This window comes from Chrysochloris asiatica, unplaced genomic scaffold (genome assembly GCF_000296735.1).
Source record: "Chrysochloris asiatica unplaced genomic scaffold, ChrAsi1.0 scaffold00468, whole genome shotgun sequence".
Taxonomy (NCBI): domain Eukaryota; kingdom Metazoa; phylum Chordata; class Mammalia; order Afrosoricida; family Chrysochloridae; genus Chrysochloris; species Chrysochloris asiatica.
The window spans coordinates 1,085,165-1,102,624 of NW_006408986.1; the positions used below are offsets into that span (position 1 = coordinate 1,085,165).

The 17,460-nt window shown below is 40.1% G+C and overlaps 1 pseudogene; it reads right to left on the reverse strand.

Moving 5' to 3' along the window:
* Window positions 1-235: 235 nt before the first annotated feature.
* LOC102819375 lies at window positions 236-16,185 on the reverse strand (annotated as a pseudogene).
* Between the last annotated feature and the right edge of the window lie 1,275 nt (window positions 16,186-17,460).

The following is a 17,460-nucleotide window of genomic DNA, read 5'->3' on the forward strand; positions in this document are numbered from 1 at the left end:
CAACCTACCAGTTATTCTTCAGAAATCGTATGCAGATCACCACGGTACAGTATTAACTTGACACCACATAACATTAATGTAGCCCTGCCACTGTCCCCTCAGCATCCATGCTACTGTCCCCACCCTGTCCACACAATGACAGTCAGCTGTCCTCTAGGCCCAGGGAGGACACATGTCCAGGTGCCCGGGCTCGGAGTCTGTTAATCCTCCTGACAGTCTCCTCAACTGGATCCCCTCACACGGAGACTTTCTCAATGATGTTCTCATCCACATGGTCCTTATCTGCCTGGACGGTGACAGCTGCTGACTGGCCGCACACATGCCGGTGGTCTTTCCAGTCCTTGCACTGGCAGAAGGTGGAGCAGTAGTTGACCTTGTATAAGTCGGTGCACTCGCTGAGGGCCTCCAGGCCACAGTTGATGCAGGACTGCTCTTTGCTCTCTGCATCGGCTTGGACCTTGGCCTGGCCCACTGCAGCTTCTCAGGAGGAACTGGCCTGCTTGGCCTTTTCAAACAGCGCCTTCAGCTGCTGCGCCGTGTTGAGCAGGGAGTTGACCATCTCGTCCAGGTAAAGCCAGCTCCGCTGCTCTGACATCTCCAACCCATTGACCGCTGTGGGAGACACGGCTTTGGTGGTGGTGGAGGGTGGGACCACCAGGGTGGGCAGGGATGTCAACATTATCTTGGGATGAGATGTGGGCAAGGCAGTTTCTGGGAATGGTGCCATCTGGCACCTGTCCTGGTAGCCAGGGAAGTGGGGCTCTGAGTGGCTGACCCTGTATGGGGGCTGCATGCCTGCTTCCTGCACTGTGGCTCAAGCAAAGATGTCACCCTGAGCTGGACTCTCTGATATGACAGCTGCGGCCTCCACAGTGGACACCCGATCGAAGGTCAGCACGCCAGAGGTAGTGATCTGTCCTAAGGGGGTCACGGTGAAGGTGGTGGCAGCCGTAGCGGGGAGCAGCATGATGTTTTTGGGAGAATCTTTCTTTACCCGGGTGGTGGGCATCTAGTTTTCCTTCCTGCGTCCTTTGTATGAGACGAAAAGCCTGACCGGTCTGCTCAGGGTCATGTCATCGCAGCAAGCTGAACAGGTGAAAGAGGCAGCGTGGGTTTAAGATCGCGTCCTGAATGAGGCACTGCAGTGGTCTTCCAGCATAGCGGATGCTTCTTTTCCAGTCCTTGCTGCTAGCTCTTCCCGCCATGGCTTCAAACTCCGTCGGACTATACCAGTTCTTTCCCTGTTTGATGCAAAGCGCCTGGCCCCCTGAGCCAAGCCTGCTCTTGTACAACATGCCACTGATGTTCCTGCACTGCACAAGGAGCTCTCTGTCGTACAATAAGGGATCCCAGTTATACTTAGTCCCACCTTTGTCTTGTCCAGGAGTTAAGAGGTGTTGGAGGAGACAGAGGACCTGGGGTAAAAGGGGCTGCTGGTGTGGTATGAACTACATTAATCCAGGGTTGCTATGGATTAGAATAGACTTGACGGCACTCAACAATAACAACAACACTTAACATCGACAACAACAGCATAGTATATATAATATATTTCTATTTATAAAGAGTTGAATTTATAACTCTTATTTAAGTATAAAATATAAATTTTATGTAAAACAATAGCACCATAACATTGAATAGCACAAACTCAATTTAAATGAAATCCGACTAAAAAAATAACTATTTGCACTCAGTAATGTCTACAATGGAGGTATAATCCCTTTGTAATACTTGCTATGGGTTGGAAATGACTCAATGGCCCTTAAACAAGAACACCACCAGCTAGCAGTTTATTGTTTGATTCCACTCAAGGGTGCCTCAGAAATCAGACCTGGTTATCTGTTCCCATAAGGTTATTGTTGTTGTTAGGTGCCATCAAGTCAATGTCAACTCATAGCCACCTTATACACAGCAGAATGAAACATTACCCAATCCTTGACCAACCTCACTATAGTTGCTACGCTTGAGCCCATTGATGCTGCCACTTGGCCAATCCATCTCACTGGGGATCTTCCACTTTTTCTCTGACCAACCACCTTACCAAACATGATATCCTTCTCCAGCAACTGGTCCTTCCTGACAATATAACTGAAGTATGAGAGATGAAGTTTTGTCATCTTGGCCTCCAAAGAGCACTCTGGCTGCACTTCTTCCAACACAGATCTGTTGGTTCTACGGGAAGCCCATGGCACTTTCAATATTCTCCTTCAACACCAGAACTCAAAAGCATCAATTTTTCTAAGGTCTTCCTTATTTACTGTCCAACTTTCACATGCATATGATGTTATTGAAAATACCATCGTTTGGGTCAGGTGCACCTTTGTCTTCATAAGGCTATAGCAATTGAAAACTCTATGGAGCACTGGTATACTATGTAACTAATGGTGTCATTCCATGAATTGTAAATCTCTGGAATAAATTTTCACATTAATGCAAAATTAAAGATATAGCCTCCAATATATACAATGCATATTGGAAGAGTGTTGCTATACATCATCATGTCAGTTTTGACACATAGCAACCTATATAGAATAGAAAAAAAAAAAAAAAAAAACACTGGTTGGCACTGCATCATCCTCACAATTGTTCCTATGTTTAGACAATTGTTGCAGTCATTGTCTCAATCCAACTCATGGAGAGTCTCAAATTTCTCTTAAGCTTCTATTTTACCAAAAAAAAACTGTCTTTCTCCAGGTACTGGTCTCTCCTGATAACATGTCAAATGTACATGACACGAAGTCTTGCCATTCTCCCCTCCAACTAACATTCTGCTGAACTTTTTCCAACACATATTTGTTCTCTCTTCTGACAGTCTATGATATATTAAATATTATTCAACACTGAAAGTGTAGGGTGTATTAAGGCACTTTGCATATGGTAATAACTGTCATAGTTGCAGTTGTTAGGTGCCTTTGTGTTAGTGCCTACTGAAAGCAACCCTATGTACAATGGAACAAAACACTCTCCTCTTGTCTTGTTCTGTTCTTACGGCCTTATTGATTGAGCCCATTGTTGCAACCACTGTGTCAATCTATCTCCTTGGCAATCTTTCTCTTTTTGACTGCTTCTTTAATTTATCAAGCTTGATATTCTTCCACAAGTACTGATCAGAGACCATTGTTATTGTTGTTGTTATAAGGTGCTATTGAGCCAGTTCAAATAGTAATTTAAAGCACAAAAGAAGGAAAACACAGCATGGTCCTGTGGATCCTCACAATTGTTATGTTTGTACCCATTGTTACTATCACTATCGATCCATCTTGTTGGGCATCTTCTTTTAGGCTGATCTGCCATTTTTTCAGAAATAATGTCCTTTCCCAGGAACTCTTCCCTGCTCAAAACATGTTAGAAGTAAGAGAAGTACGAGATACAAAGTTTTGCCATCCTGACTTTTAAGGAGTATTCTATCTGTACATTTTATTCTTCTACATTCTTCCATACCCGTTGTCCAACATTCACATACATATGAGATTATTGAAAATTCCATGGCTTCAATCAGGAGAACCTTGGGCCTCAAACTGATATCTTTGCTCTTTAATGCTTAAATGAAGCCTTTTGTATCATATTTGTCTAATGCAACACATCCTTTGATTTATTGACTGCTACTTCCAGAATGTTGCTTGTGTATCCAAGCAAAATGAAGTCTTTGACAGGTTCAATCTTTTATCCATTGGTCATGTTATCTTTCAACAAACTAATGAAGCACTGGAGTCATTCACTTATCTATCCCAAGAAATTTGAAAGACAGCTACTTTGTCAATTCACTGGAAGAGATATATTTGATATATCTGTGAAAATTCCAAAGAGAGGTGACCAAATGGAATGTGGAAATCAACAGACAATATAATTAATACTACATGCAAGTAAAATATTACCAAAGATCATTTGAAAGTGGCTACAACTGTATATTGACAGAGAAATTCCAGAGATTCAAGTCAGATGAAGATGAAGATGTAGAACCCATTTAATTATGGCAATGGAGAAGAATATTCAAAATGCCATGGACTGAGAAAAGAACAAACAAATTTGTGTTGGAAGAATTACAGCCAGAATGTTTTTTGGAAGCCAGGATGGTCAGACTTCGTTTCTCATACTTGGGGCATATTTTCAGGAGGGACCAGTCCCGGGAGAAGGATATCATATTTGGTAAAGTGGCCGGTCTGAGAAAAAGAGGAAGACAAACCCCCAATGAGATGGTTTGGCACAGTGACATCAGCAAGGGGCTCAAACATAGCAAGATTTATGAGGTTGGCTCAACATTGGGCAGTATTTTGTTCTTTTGTGCATAGGGTTGCTGTGAGTCAGTATTGACTTGATGGCATCTAACAACAGTAAGTGTTGGTCCAATTGTGAGTATATTTGTTATCTTTATATTGAAGTGCAATCCATACTAAAGGCTTTCATCATCATTAAGCATATTGAGCCTTCTTTAACTCCAGAAATCAAGGTTGTATTATCTGCATATTGCAAGTTGCTACTTAGTCTTCCTCCAATTCTGATGTCACATTCTTCTTCATGTAATCCAGCTTCACTGATGATTCGCTAAGCATACAGATTGAATAGGTGTGGTAAAAGTATACAATCTTGGCACACACATTACATGATTTTCAACATTTACTATCCCCTTGTCTTGTTCTAATGACTGCTTTGTAGTCTATGTACAGGTTCCTCATGGGCACAATTAAGTGTTCTGGAATACCCATTCTTCACAATGATTTCCACAGATTTTCATGATTTACACAGTTACAGAGTCAATAAAGCACAAGAAAATACCTTTCTGTTATTCTTTGCTTTCAGCCAATATCAGCAATGATATTCCCAGTTCCTTGTTCTCTTCTTAATCTGGTTTGAAATTCTGGAAGTTCTCTGCTTATGTACTGTTGAAATCATTTTTTAATTATCTTCAGAAAAAAATTTACATGAAAATAAAATTAATGATTTTGTTCGATGATTTTGCATTCCATTACATCACTTCTCCTTGAAATGGGCAAATATATGGATCATTTCCCATTATTTGGCAAGGCAATTTTCTTCCAAATTTCTTGTCATAGATGAATGAGTACCTCCAGTGCTGCATCAGTACGTTGAAAGATTTCAATTTGTACTCTATATATTTCTGAGGCCTAACTTGTTCTATAGGAGTCTGGTGTGGTGCTGTGGGTTAATGTGTCAGGCTGCAAAGCCGTTTGAACTGCAAAGCAGCAGCTCAAGCTTATGAGCTGCTCCTTGGAAACTGTATACAGGGGCTCTAGGGGTCAGAATAGACTCAACAGCACTTAACAACCACAGTTTGTTCTACAACACTTTTTTTGAAGCTTGCAGTTCTTACTTCAGTACCATCATTTTAAGCTGTACCTTCCAGGTTTTACCCTCTCCCCTCCCTGCAACTCCATTTTGTAATCTTAAGTTTCTGTTTCCTTGCCCTAAGCCACAAGGTGCATAATTTAAAGGGCAACATGGCTTTTGATAGGCCAGAGCTAAATCACCTTAGCAATGACCACTCCCTTCCTGTTGAACCTATATAAGACCACTCCCTTCCCGTTGACTTCCTCTTCTTCTTTCTGCCTTCTTCTTTCTGCCTTTTCTTCTTTCTGCCATCTCCTCTTCCTCTTCTTCTCGTCTCTTCTGCCTCCTGATTTCTCTCTCTGGCAGAGGTCACCTCCCTCTTCCTCACCATGAATAAAAGTCTCTAGATGGGCTATCTGGTGTGCGGTATGGTTGATGAGTGGCGCCAGGTTGTTTTTTCCATTTCATTGGTGTCAGAAGTGGCGCTCTAACACGCTCATTTCAACATGCCCTTCCAGCGCCTGCGATTATCTTCCCTGATGCCTTCTTAACGCCCGTCACTGGCAGGAGTTAATTCTTCAGCCCTCTGGCTGGGATAAGTCCCCTCTTGTGGCTGCCCTGGGTGTGGAGATTTGGACTCTGGTAACCAGGACATAAGATTCTGTCCAGGACACAGACCGGGTGCCAGGTTCTGTGTCTCCCTTAGTGAGTTCAGAACTCACCAGAACAAGTCCGGGACTTGTCCATTCCACCCCCCGCCCACTGGAGGGACACCTCAGAGGGTGGTGCAGCCCACAGACCCCCTCCTTGTGGCAGGGACACCTCCACTGGGAGCCTGGGTCTCCATACCTCAGACCGAGTCTGAGGTGCGAGCACTGTCTGAACCTCAAGAGACGTCTTAGGTTCCAGGCACTGCTTGTTGTCTTATTCCTGGTTGCTATGGGTTCTGGGTCCTCCATACCAGCAGAGTCCCCCTTAGGGTGTTTGCTCCGAAACCTTGAGGGCTTAGACCTTGAACCTAAGCATCTTATATGTCTATGTACTCAAATTTGGCCTCAATACAAATTAGACAACCAAAATACCTGGCCACCTAATGGCTCATTCAAATCAGGTCTAATCCAAGACCTTTTAACTTTTGTGAGCGCCAGGGAAAATGGTCAGAGATCCCGTATATCCAGGGCTTTTCTTATCTTCAAGCTTCTCTTTGTTCCATTGCTTGTCCTCTCGACTCCATCAGCCAATTTGACCCAGCTGGAACCTTCTCCCTATCAAAGAGTTCCATTGCTTGTCCTCTCAACTCCATCAGCCAATTTGACCCAGCTGATGAATCCCTTCCCTATCAAAGAGCCCCAAGTGCACCTCCACCCCCGCTTTGGTCCCTCTTTCACCTTCTCCAGGTCCCCAGGAACTTCCCTTACCATTCTCTTCTTCTTCTCCCGCCTCCTCCCCTCCATATGTGCCCCCTGGTACTAGTTCCAAATCTCAAATGTTAATGGACCCTAAGTTTTCTCAGTCCAGTCATATAATAGCACCTTTGCGGGAAGTGGCTGGGGCAGAAGGAATTGTTTGAGTCCATACCCCTTTTACAATGTCAGAGTTAGCTTTAATTCAATCCAGACTTGGGTCTTTTACCTCAAATTCTGCAACTTTTATTAAGCAGTTTCAATTTCTAACGCAGTCTTACCAAATAACTTATCATGATATTTTTGTTGTTTTAACTAACTCTTTAACCCCTGAGGAGGGTAGGCGAGTGCTGGAACAGGCCTGTGCTCATGCAGAACAGGAACACTGTAGAACACCAATAACAATCACCCAGTAGGAGTGGAAGCCGTCCCTGACAGGGACCCCAGGTGGAATTATAATACCCAGGCAGGTACTATCAACTGAGATAGGTATATTAATTGTATACTTCATGGGCTGTGCAAGGCAACCATGAAAGCAGTTAATTATGATAAACTTAGTGAAATTATCCAAGACAAGAATGAGAATCCTTCCACGTTTCTCCAGCGGCTCACTGACAGCCTGCGGCAATATACTAATCTTGATCCAGACTCTGTCGATTACCAAAGGTTAATTATGGTGCATTTTTTCTGTCAGAGCTACCCCGACATTAAAATAAAACTTAAGAACCTAGAAAGGAGTCCCCTAACCCCTCGAGCAGAGGCTCTCGCTGTTGCATTTAAAGCCTACAATGGCCAAGATGACACAAGGGCTGTAAAAAGTACCAGTTATTAGCTCAGGCCATCAACCCCGTCTTGCAACCACGTGTAAGTGGGAAACCCGTAAAGCCTCCGGGACCCTGCTTCCGGTGCAACCAAGGTGGACATTGGGCCAAAGAATACCCAAATTCCAAACCTCCCACCAGGCCTGCCTCAAATGCAAGCAGAAGGGACATTGGGGTTTCGACTGTCCCTTGGCGTCTACCCACCATCCGGTAGCCGCCCCCCCTCCCCCGTCTCCTCAAGCAACCTTATTGGTCTAGCATCAGAAGACCTATGAGGAGGCCCTGGCCTGTCTGGCCTAACGCAGATCACCACCCAGGAGCCCAGAGTAACTTTCACCGTGGCAGGTAGGATGATCACCTTTTTACTCGATACTGGTGCTAGTTTTTCTGGATTGCAGGAATTCTGGGGATCCACCTCTCTGTGCAGGACCTCTATTGTTGGGGTAGAAGGTCAAAGATGACACCCTCAGCAAACTCCCCTCCTTTTATGTAAAATTGGCAATTTTGAATTTTTACATTCCTTTTTAGTCCTTCCTTCTTGCCCCATACCTTTATTAGGGTGGGACATTTTATCTAAGCTTGGCACCTCCCTCAAGTTTGACTTTCAGGGCCTCTCCAACACTCCAACATCTTCCTTTTGCCTCTTACTATCGCAGGCTATTGAACCTCAGGCCCCTTCTTCCCAGTGGCCCATCAGTCCTGACCTTGTGAATCCTAAAGTTTGGGACCTACATTCCCCTTCAATAGCCAAATGCCCTCCAGTCAAAATCCTCCTCAAAAATCCCACCCATTTCCCAGCCCAAGCACAATACCCTCTCCCACAGTCTAATCTTTTAGGATTACAGCCAATTGTTAAAGAATTATTTAAAAAAGAATTTCTAAAACCAACTAATTCTCCCTACAATACCCCCATCCTGGCAGTCAATAAACCCAAGGGGGCTACTGCCTAGTTCAAGACCTTCGGCTTATTAATGCAGCTGTAGTCCCAGTTCATTCAGTAGTCCCCAATCCTTACACTCTTCTGTCTTCCATTCCCTCTAGCACCACACATTTCTCAGTCCTTGATTTAAAAGATGACTTTTTTTCTATCCCCTTGCACCCAGATTCCCAAAATATTTTTGCTTTCACTTGGACCAATCTTACATCAAAGGTGTCCACTCAGCTAACCTGGACTGATAGTAGTTCTTTCTCCCAAGATAAAATCAAGCGGGCAGGCATAGCTACAGGAACTGCAAGCATTTCCCATTATCTTCACTTTACTGGCAGTTGCCCCTTGTGTTATTTGTTTTGTTCAGTTACAGGTTAGCTGCATACCCAAATTTCCCAGCAAACTGCTACACAGTTGTTGTTACAAGCTGAAGACCTAAGACTGCGGGACCAACCTCAGTCCAACTGCTGACTTGGTTCACGCTTCTTGATATCCTATTGAAGTGCCCAATGACTACTGACAACTCCGCCAACAACAACAAAGCCATCATCGACCATGGTCCAAGCCAAAAGACCAAAGACAGCTTCGTCGCCCCAATGCCAGCAGGAAGTAGCTACAGAAAAATGACCTTCGTCCCTTCTCCCATGGGCATGGATCATAGAGATGGCCACTATTTTTCTTATTTAACCAAAGAGGGGGAAATGTTACAATATCAGGTCCTCCAATTTAGGCTGTACCTTCTGGGTTTTTCCCTCTCCCTCCCTTTAACTCCATTTTGTAATCTTAGGTTTCTGTTTCCCCACCCTAAGCTACAAGGCATGTAATTTAAAGGGCAACATGGCTTTTGATAGGCTAAATCAAAAGGAGCTAAATCACCTTAGCAATGACCACTCCCTTCCTGTTGAACCTACATAAGACCACTCCCTTCCCATTGACTTCGTCTTCTTCTTTCTGCCCTCTTCTTTCTGTCATCTCCTCTTCCTCTTCTTCTCCTATTCTCTTCTGCCTCCTGCCTTCTCTCTCTGGCAGAGGTCACCTTCCTCTTCCTCACCCTGAATAAAAGTCTCTACATGGACTATCAGGTGTGTGGTGTGGTTGATGAGTTTCGCTGGGTTGCTTTTTCCCTTTCACTTTCAGTTTGGGAAATTCTGAGCATGTTCTCTCATTTTTGTTTTATAATTCCAACTCTTTGAACATTTCATTATAGTACTTTATTCTGTCTTCTAGAGTTGCTTTTTGGAATTTTCTGTTCAGATCTTTTCTTTATTAAATTTGCTTTAAATTCTTTATACTCAAGACCAAGTTTAAGGGTCTCTTCTGACACCAACTATGATCTTTTATTTCTTTCTGGTCTTTTGAGTGACCTTTTCTTTCTCTATGAATAATGTTCTTGATGTTATTGTATAATTCTTCTGGTTTTTGATTACTAGAGTTTAGTGTGTCAAGTCTGTTCTTGAACTTGTCTTTTAATTCCAGTGACATATATTAAAAGTCATATTTTGGGTCTTGTAGAGTTTTAAATTTTTCCTTCAGCTTTAGTCTGGAATTGCAAATGAGCAAGACCCTTGGCCTTTTTTGGCTGTTTATACTGAGCTTATCTACCACTGGGTTCTTCCCACAGAAATAAATAATTTAATTCCTGTATATTTCTTCTGGTGAGATCTATGTGCATAGTTGCTTTTTATGCTATTTAAAAAGGTCTTTTTAAATAAATAAATCATTTGGTCTTGCAATTTTTATCATGATATATGAAGCATCATTTCTATCACCAAGTTCATATTTTCCAAATATTGATTCTTTCTCTTTGATTCCAATCTTCATATTCCAATCACCAGTAATTATAAATGCATCTTGATTGCATAGTTGATCAATTTCAGAATTCTTCAGTTTAAACATCACTGATTTTAATAGTTCATGCATATATTTGAAAAGTATTGATATTAACAGGTCTCTTTTGTTGGATATCATCTAATCACAAATATGATTGAACTTTAACCCAAGTTACATCTTGAAATGTTCTTTTTAATGATGACTGCAATACCATTCCTCTTCTATTTGAGGTTCCCAGATTGTTGTACCATATGATTGTCAGATTCAAAATGTCTAATACCAGTCCATTGGAGTCCTTGGGGCACTGTAAGATAAATTCTCAGCTGAAAGGTCATTTGAACTGCAAGGTCGTTGGTTCAAACTTACTAGGAAACACTGTATAGGGTAGCTATGAGTCAGAAATGACTTGATGGTACTTAATAACAAAAATTCCTAGGGTTTTTTTTTTAATCTATATGTCCTCTATTTCATTTTTGGCCACTTTCAATCTTCTTAGATTCATACTTTGTACATTCCACATTCTGATTATTAATGGATGTTTACAGTTGTTTCTTTTGAGTTGTGTCCCATCAGCAAATGAATGACTTGAAACCATTATTTCATTCATTTATTATAGTGAACTCTACTTTGAGCATGCAACCCTTCCCCAGTGGTATTTTGAGTACATTTCAACCTGAGGAGCTCATCTTCTGGCGTTTATCTGACAATGTTCTGTTGTTATTCATGAGTATGTCTGTGATTAACCATTCAGAAATAATCTGTCTCTCCTTCTTTACAGTTTGTCTTAGTCTGGAAGCTCTGCTGAAACATGTCTACCATGGATCACCCCACTGGTATTTAAAATACAGGTAGCATATCTTTCAGCATCCTAGTGACATGCAAGTCACCACAGTATGAAAAATTGACAAATGAGTAGTGACAGAGAGCAATAGAAGGTTCAAAAGATTACGTAGTTTTTGCCTAGTAGGCATATTGATACATGTAAATTTGATTTTATTGTTGTTGTTAGAACTACAGGGATATTTTTATGAAATCACTAAATTTCTGCTGAAAAACTAGACAACGACTTTATAGATAATTATTTTGGTATCACCCCCTCTGACAGGTTCACCTTTTTCATTCCATATTTCCTGTATCCCATTAGTGACAACACTGTGGCAAAATTATTTTTCCTCAAGAGTACATCTTGTTATGGTGTTGTCATGTTTGTACTTCACAAAAATTACTCATTGTCTCCTATCTCAGAGCCATGGAGGGAATGGTTTTTGGATTCTCACCTTGAACACCTGGTGAGGTTCCCTTAAGGAAAAACTGTGAAAATATGGGAGTGTTCATAAGTCTGTAATGCCAAAGAATTCTAACTCTTATGCTTATCACTCAACATCCAGTAATTTCTCAAAATTACCATTTAAGTATCCCTGTGATGCTATAAAAAATAGGGTTGGTTTGAACCACATCAGTTTTAACCACAAAGTCAGCTGTTCAAACACACCACCCACTCCTCAGAAACCCTATACAGAGAAATTTTGACTCTGAACCAAATTGTACAACAACAACAACAACATTGTATAGCTCTAGCAGAATCTGCTGAATATAAACAGAGTTTGATTTTTAATCTTCAGATTTTAGGGTGGTATGAACCCAGTTCTCTGGTATTTCCCAACCATTACATTAACATTTAATTTATCCTGGTTTTTTTTGTTGTAAGAAGAGGAATGATGACTTCTAGGTTTATTACACATCTATTGTCCTGTCTTGAATCTCTTAATTTTCCAGTCTTTTCTATAAGAAATTCAACCTCTTGATCTGGAATTTAAAATTATTTTTAATTTTCAGATATCAACTTCTGATAATGTAACTACGTGTATTCACTTTTTATAGGTTTTTCATTCAACTTTATTTTTCATAAAATAAATTATAAATTCCTTAATGAAACTTTTTATAATTACCATAACATTCTTCAACATATTTGAGGCTATGTCAAAAAGTATTACTATGAAATCATAGAAACTTCTTTCAAACAAAAACATGATAATGTGGAGTTATTGTTTCTCAATATATCCCCCATTTCTTGTCTATCCAAGAAAATGGAGAAATTCAGTATCATCACCAAAAATAAGGCAAGAGGCTGACTGGAACATACCATCTCTTGTTAATATGAAGTTCAGAAAGAAGCTGAGGAAAATTAAAACAAGTCCACTATGAGTCAGAACCGAATCCATGGCACACAACCACCACCACCACCATGATAGTCAAAATATGCCCTTTAACATACCTGATCTGTATTTATAGACCATTTATAAAGCAGTTTTGATGTATTCTCCACTAATGACGTAAAACTAGAGGAGTTGTGGAATGGCATCAAATATGAAGAAAGCAAAAGATCATTAAGAAGACAGGAAAGAAAGAAATAATGGATATCAGAAAAGACTCTAAAACTGGGCTTTAACAAGGAAATGTTAAAGACATTGAAAGAAATGAGGAAATAAAAGATCTGAACAGAAAATTGTAAAGGACAGCTTGAAAATACATGTAAAATGTTATAATGAAATATGCAAAGAAAAATTAGAGAACCAAAACATGCTCAGCATTTTTCAAGTTGAAAAAACTGAAGAAAAAAAATTAGTCCTCCAGTTCAATATCTATCCTGGTGTTCCACTCTAGGATTATCACTGTACAGTGAGCCACAAGATTATAAATTCAATCCCACCAACTTCTCCTCAGAAGCCCTATACAGTGCTATACAGAAGCCCTATATGAGTTGGAACTGACTCAATGGCACTTGATAACAACACAATGGCAAATATATTGAATAGTACAGGAAGCATTAAAAGAAGATAGCAATATATGGAATCAGTATACCAGAAAGAATTGGTTAATGTTTTTCCATTTCAAGAGGTACTATATAATAAAGAACCAGTGATATTAAAGGAAGAAATCCAAGAAGAACTGAATACATTGGCAGAAACAAGATTCCAGAAATTGACAGGATAGGAATTTACATGTTTTAACAAATGCAAGTAGCACTGGTAGTACAAACTTGTCTATGTCAAAAATTTGGAAGACAGCTATCTGGCCACTGATTGAAAGAAATCCGTATTTATATCCATTCCAAAGAGAGTTGGTCCAACAGAATTAGGAAATCCTTGAACAATCATTAATAACATGCACATATACTATTCATTCTGAAGATAATAAAAAATGGCTGCAGAAGTACATAGGATGGAATTTTCAAAAATTCAAGGTAGGTTCATAAGAGGACATGGAACTATTGTATCACTGATCATGATGGATATTGATGACAGCAGAGAAATACCAGAAAGATATTTACTTGTGTGTTATTGATTATTCTAAGGCATTCATGTATATGAATCATAACAAAATACAGATAACATCAAAGAATGATAATTCTAGAATACTTTATTGTGAATGAATTCAGAATGAATATGTACATACACCAAGAGTCACTCCTTCAAGCAACAGTTATTCAATCTGTAAACTGTAAACACAGCAAATAATCCAAGAAGCTGGATTATATGAAGAAGAACATAGCATAGGATTAAAGGAAGACCCATTATCAACCTTGTCTATGGCACTCTGGAATAAGCACTGGACTGCTGACTACAAGGTCAGTTGTTCAAACCCACTTCCCAGAAATCCTATACAGAATCACTATGAGTCAGAACTGACTTGAAAGCACTCAATAACAAAATACATACAGATGGGGAGTAGGGTGGTTCTATAGAATAAACACTGCTTTGAGAACTACAAGCTTGGTAGTTCCTTCCCATGAAGTCTTTTACCTTCTCATGTTTTTTTTTTTTCCTTCCCATGGTTTTTGCCCAGGAGAAAGTTTCCCCAGGAGAAAGTTGAGGTTTTCTACTGGATACTTACACCTTTGTGAAACCTATAGAGAGTCATTGTAAATCAGAAAGGACTTAAAGGCATTTAACAACAACAAATATGCAGGTGATAAAACTTTGCTTGCTGGAAGACAAGAGGACTGGAAACGGATGAAATTCAAAGTCTTCAAGATAGATAATGCCTAAATATAAAGAAAATTAAAATGCTCATAATTGAACAGATTAATGAAATCATGTTAAATAAAGAATATATTGAATTAGTCTAATATTCATTTGCTTGAATCCACAACAAAGTTTTCACAATCATCTTTCAGTTTGTCATACTGTGATGGTTTATATGTTGCTGTGATTACAGAACCTATATACTGGCATTTTAAATAACAGCAGGGTCACTCATGGTGGACAGGTTTCAGCTGAGCTTTCAGACTAACACTGATAAGGAAGAAGGAGACAAACTACTCCAAATATTTTGTCACTGAAAACCTAATGAATAGTAGTGGAACACTGTCAGCAACAGAATATTAAATATTGAATCATGATGAAGAGCAACAGAATATGGTCAGATATAGTGCCAGAAAATGAGCACCTCAGGTTGGAAGGCACTTAAAATATGACTGGGGAAGAGCTACTTCATCAAAGCAGAGGTGGGCATGATGACAAGAATGGAGTAAAATTTCTGGAATTTCATTTTCGGATGGGACACAACACATAATAAAGAAAATAGCTGTAAAAATACATAAAAATCAATACATGGAATGTATGAAGTGTGAATCTAGGAAGACTGGAAGTTGTCAGAAATGAAATGGAACACAAAAACATCCATATCATAGGCATTAGTGAGCTTAAATGGACTGATATTGGTCCTTTGAATCTAGCAAACACATAATTTAATTTTCTGGTAATTAAATCTTGAAGAATAATGGCATTGCATTCATCATCAAAAAAAATTTCAAGATATGTCTTGAAGTACTGTCTGTGCTAGGATAATATGCCTACAAGGGACACCTGTTAACACAACTACTATTCAAATTTCCCAGTAACTACTAAAGTCAGTGATGATACAACTGAATAATTCTATCTGCATCTTCAATCTGAAATTTAACAAACATGCAATCAATTTGTGTTGGGATCCGGCCTCGACAAAGGGGTGGGCTTCACGAAGGTGGGAGATATGGTAGGCAAAAGATATAGATTAAACACAAAACAGAGAGACACACAAGTTTGATGCAAGCTGTCAGGCAAGCTAGCATACAGAACTAGCTGAGCTCGTCTTTTATTGTCAGAAAGAAGGAAATTGACATGGAAGACAATAATGAAAAAATGTGGTTATTCATTCGAGATAAGACACGAGGTTATTCATGTGATACAGGACACGATGATTCACAGATTTAATCTTACAATGTGTTCTGAGTACATCATGATTTTCATAATAATCTAAAGTATTGATTTCTCTGAGGAAAATTCAAGCAAGCAATTATAGATTATTTAATAACTCCCTGTTCCTGGTCCTTCTAAGTAATTCAAGGAAGCCATTACTGGTTTGGCTACTAGGGGGAAGTTCAGTTTATTCTTGTACATGGACATCAAGGGCTCATATGTTTAGTTAAAGTTCAAACATGACTGAATAGTTAGATAAGGAGCAGTTCTGACATTCTTCCTGGGTGGCCACCCCCTGTTCCTTAAGACGATCTGTTCCCAGGACCCCACATACTGCCAGTACCTTCAAGGCAGTGACATTTACAATGGAACTATTAAGAGAGGCAATGCATATATTGCTAGTATTAGACATCATTTTCTCAGAAGCTACAATCACTGGAGTTAGAAACATAAGGGACAAGTACAAAATAAACAGTATAAAAACCAAAGAAAATTGTACAGAGGTAGCCAGACAGTGAGTTCATCAAAGGCCATGAACCTGGGACCACGAGGGGGTCACTTCCTGGGCCCTCAGGGTCCATGGCTCGCAATTCTCGCAAATCTGAGGAGGGCCCTGAAGTTGGATTTTTGTCCATGTTGATACAGGGCCTCAGCTTCTCAGTGCATGCATATGCCATCGCTGACAAATATGTATTAAAAATTACTAGAAATTAGAATGGAAAGTTGTAAACAAAGAAGAAGGATATGTAGTTGGAATATATGCCTTAGTGATAGAATTGATCCTGAAGATCGCACGGTAGAATTTTACAAGATTAATGACTTGTTCATTGCAAATGCCTTTCTTAAACAACATAAAAGATAACCAAACACATGGAGGAAGCAGGGAAATCTTTAAAGCAGTGAGATCTTCGAAGCAGCGAGGTCTAACCACTATAAACCAGGCCTTGCTCCTTCAAGATGGTGGATTGGCTAGATGTGTAGTGAGGAGCTTGGATGACAACAACACTGAACACCGGGCCAAGAGGGCTCACGAGATAGTGTTGGAACTCTGAAACAAATATAAAGGTATGTTTGGAGGATCCCAGGGTTTATAGCTGGGGAATTTGAAGGAAATCCAGAAATCTATGTTTTCTGGATCAAGACACTCAGCTGTTCCCAGAGGCGCCATTTTAGGAGAGAACATCTTGATTGTATCAGGACTGATAGTACCAGGAGAGAATATCTTGATTGTATCTTGATTATATCAGGATTGTATCAAGACTGACATTGAAGTTTAAAGTGACAGTATCAACATAAAACCAAACGGCCACCACTCATCTGTCTGCCGTGCTGTGAAGGATTGAGTTTCTGTGATTCTGAGGGCTATGCCTGTGGTATTTTAAATAACCAGTAGGGTCACCCATGGTGGACAGGTTCCAGATGATCTTCCAGACAAAGACTGACTAGGAAGAAATAGTGATGAACTACTTCCGAATCGCTTGTCACTGAAAGCTCTATTAATAGCAGAGAAACATTGTCAGATACAGTACGGGAAGGTGGGAAGCACTCAGAATGCGACTGGGAAAAAAACATACCTCCTCAAAGTAGAGTTGACCAGGATGATATGAATAGAGTTAAGCTCGGGGGAGAAAAGTTCACAGAACCTTCATTTGCTGATGAACCACAACTCAAAATGAAGAGAAATAGCTGTAAACAACCATTGAAAATCAGAGCATGGAATGTATGAAGTATGAATCTGGGAAAATTGGAAGTTGTCAAAAACAAAATGGAATGCATCAACATTGATATCTTGGGCATTAGTGAGCTGAAATGGCCTGGTATTGGCCATTTTGAATCTGACAACCACATGGTATATTATACAGGGAATGGCATATTGAAAAGGAATGGTGTTGCATTCATCGTCAAAAAGAACATATCCAGATCCGTCATGAAGTACAATGCTGTAAGTGGTA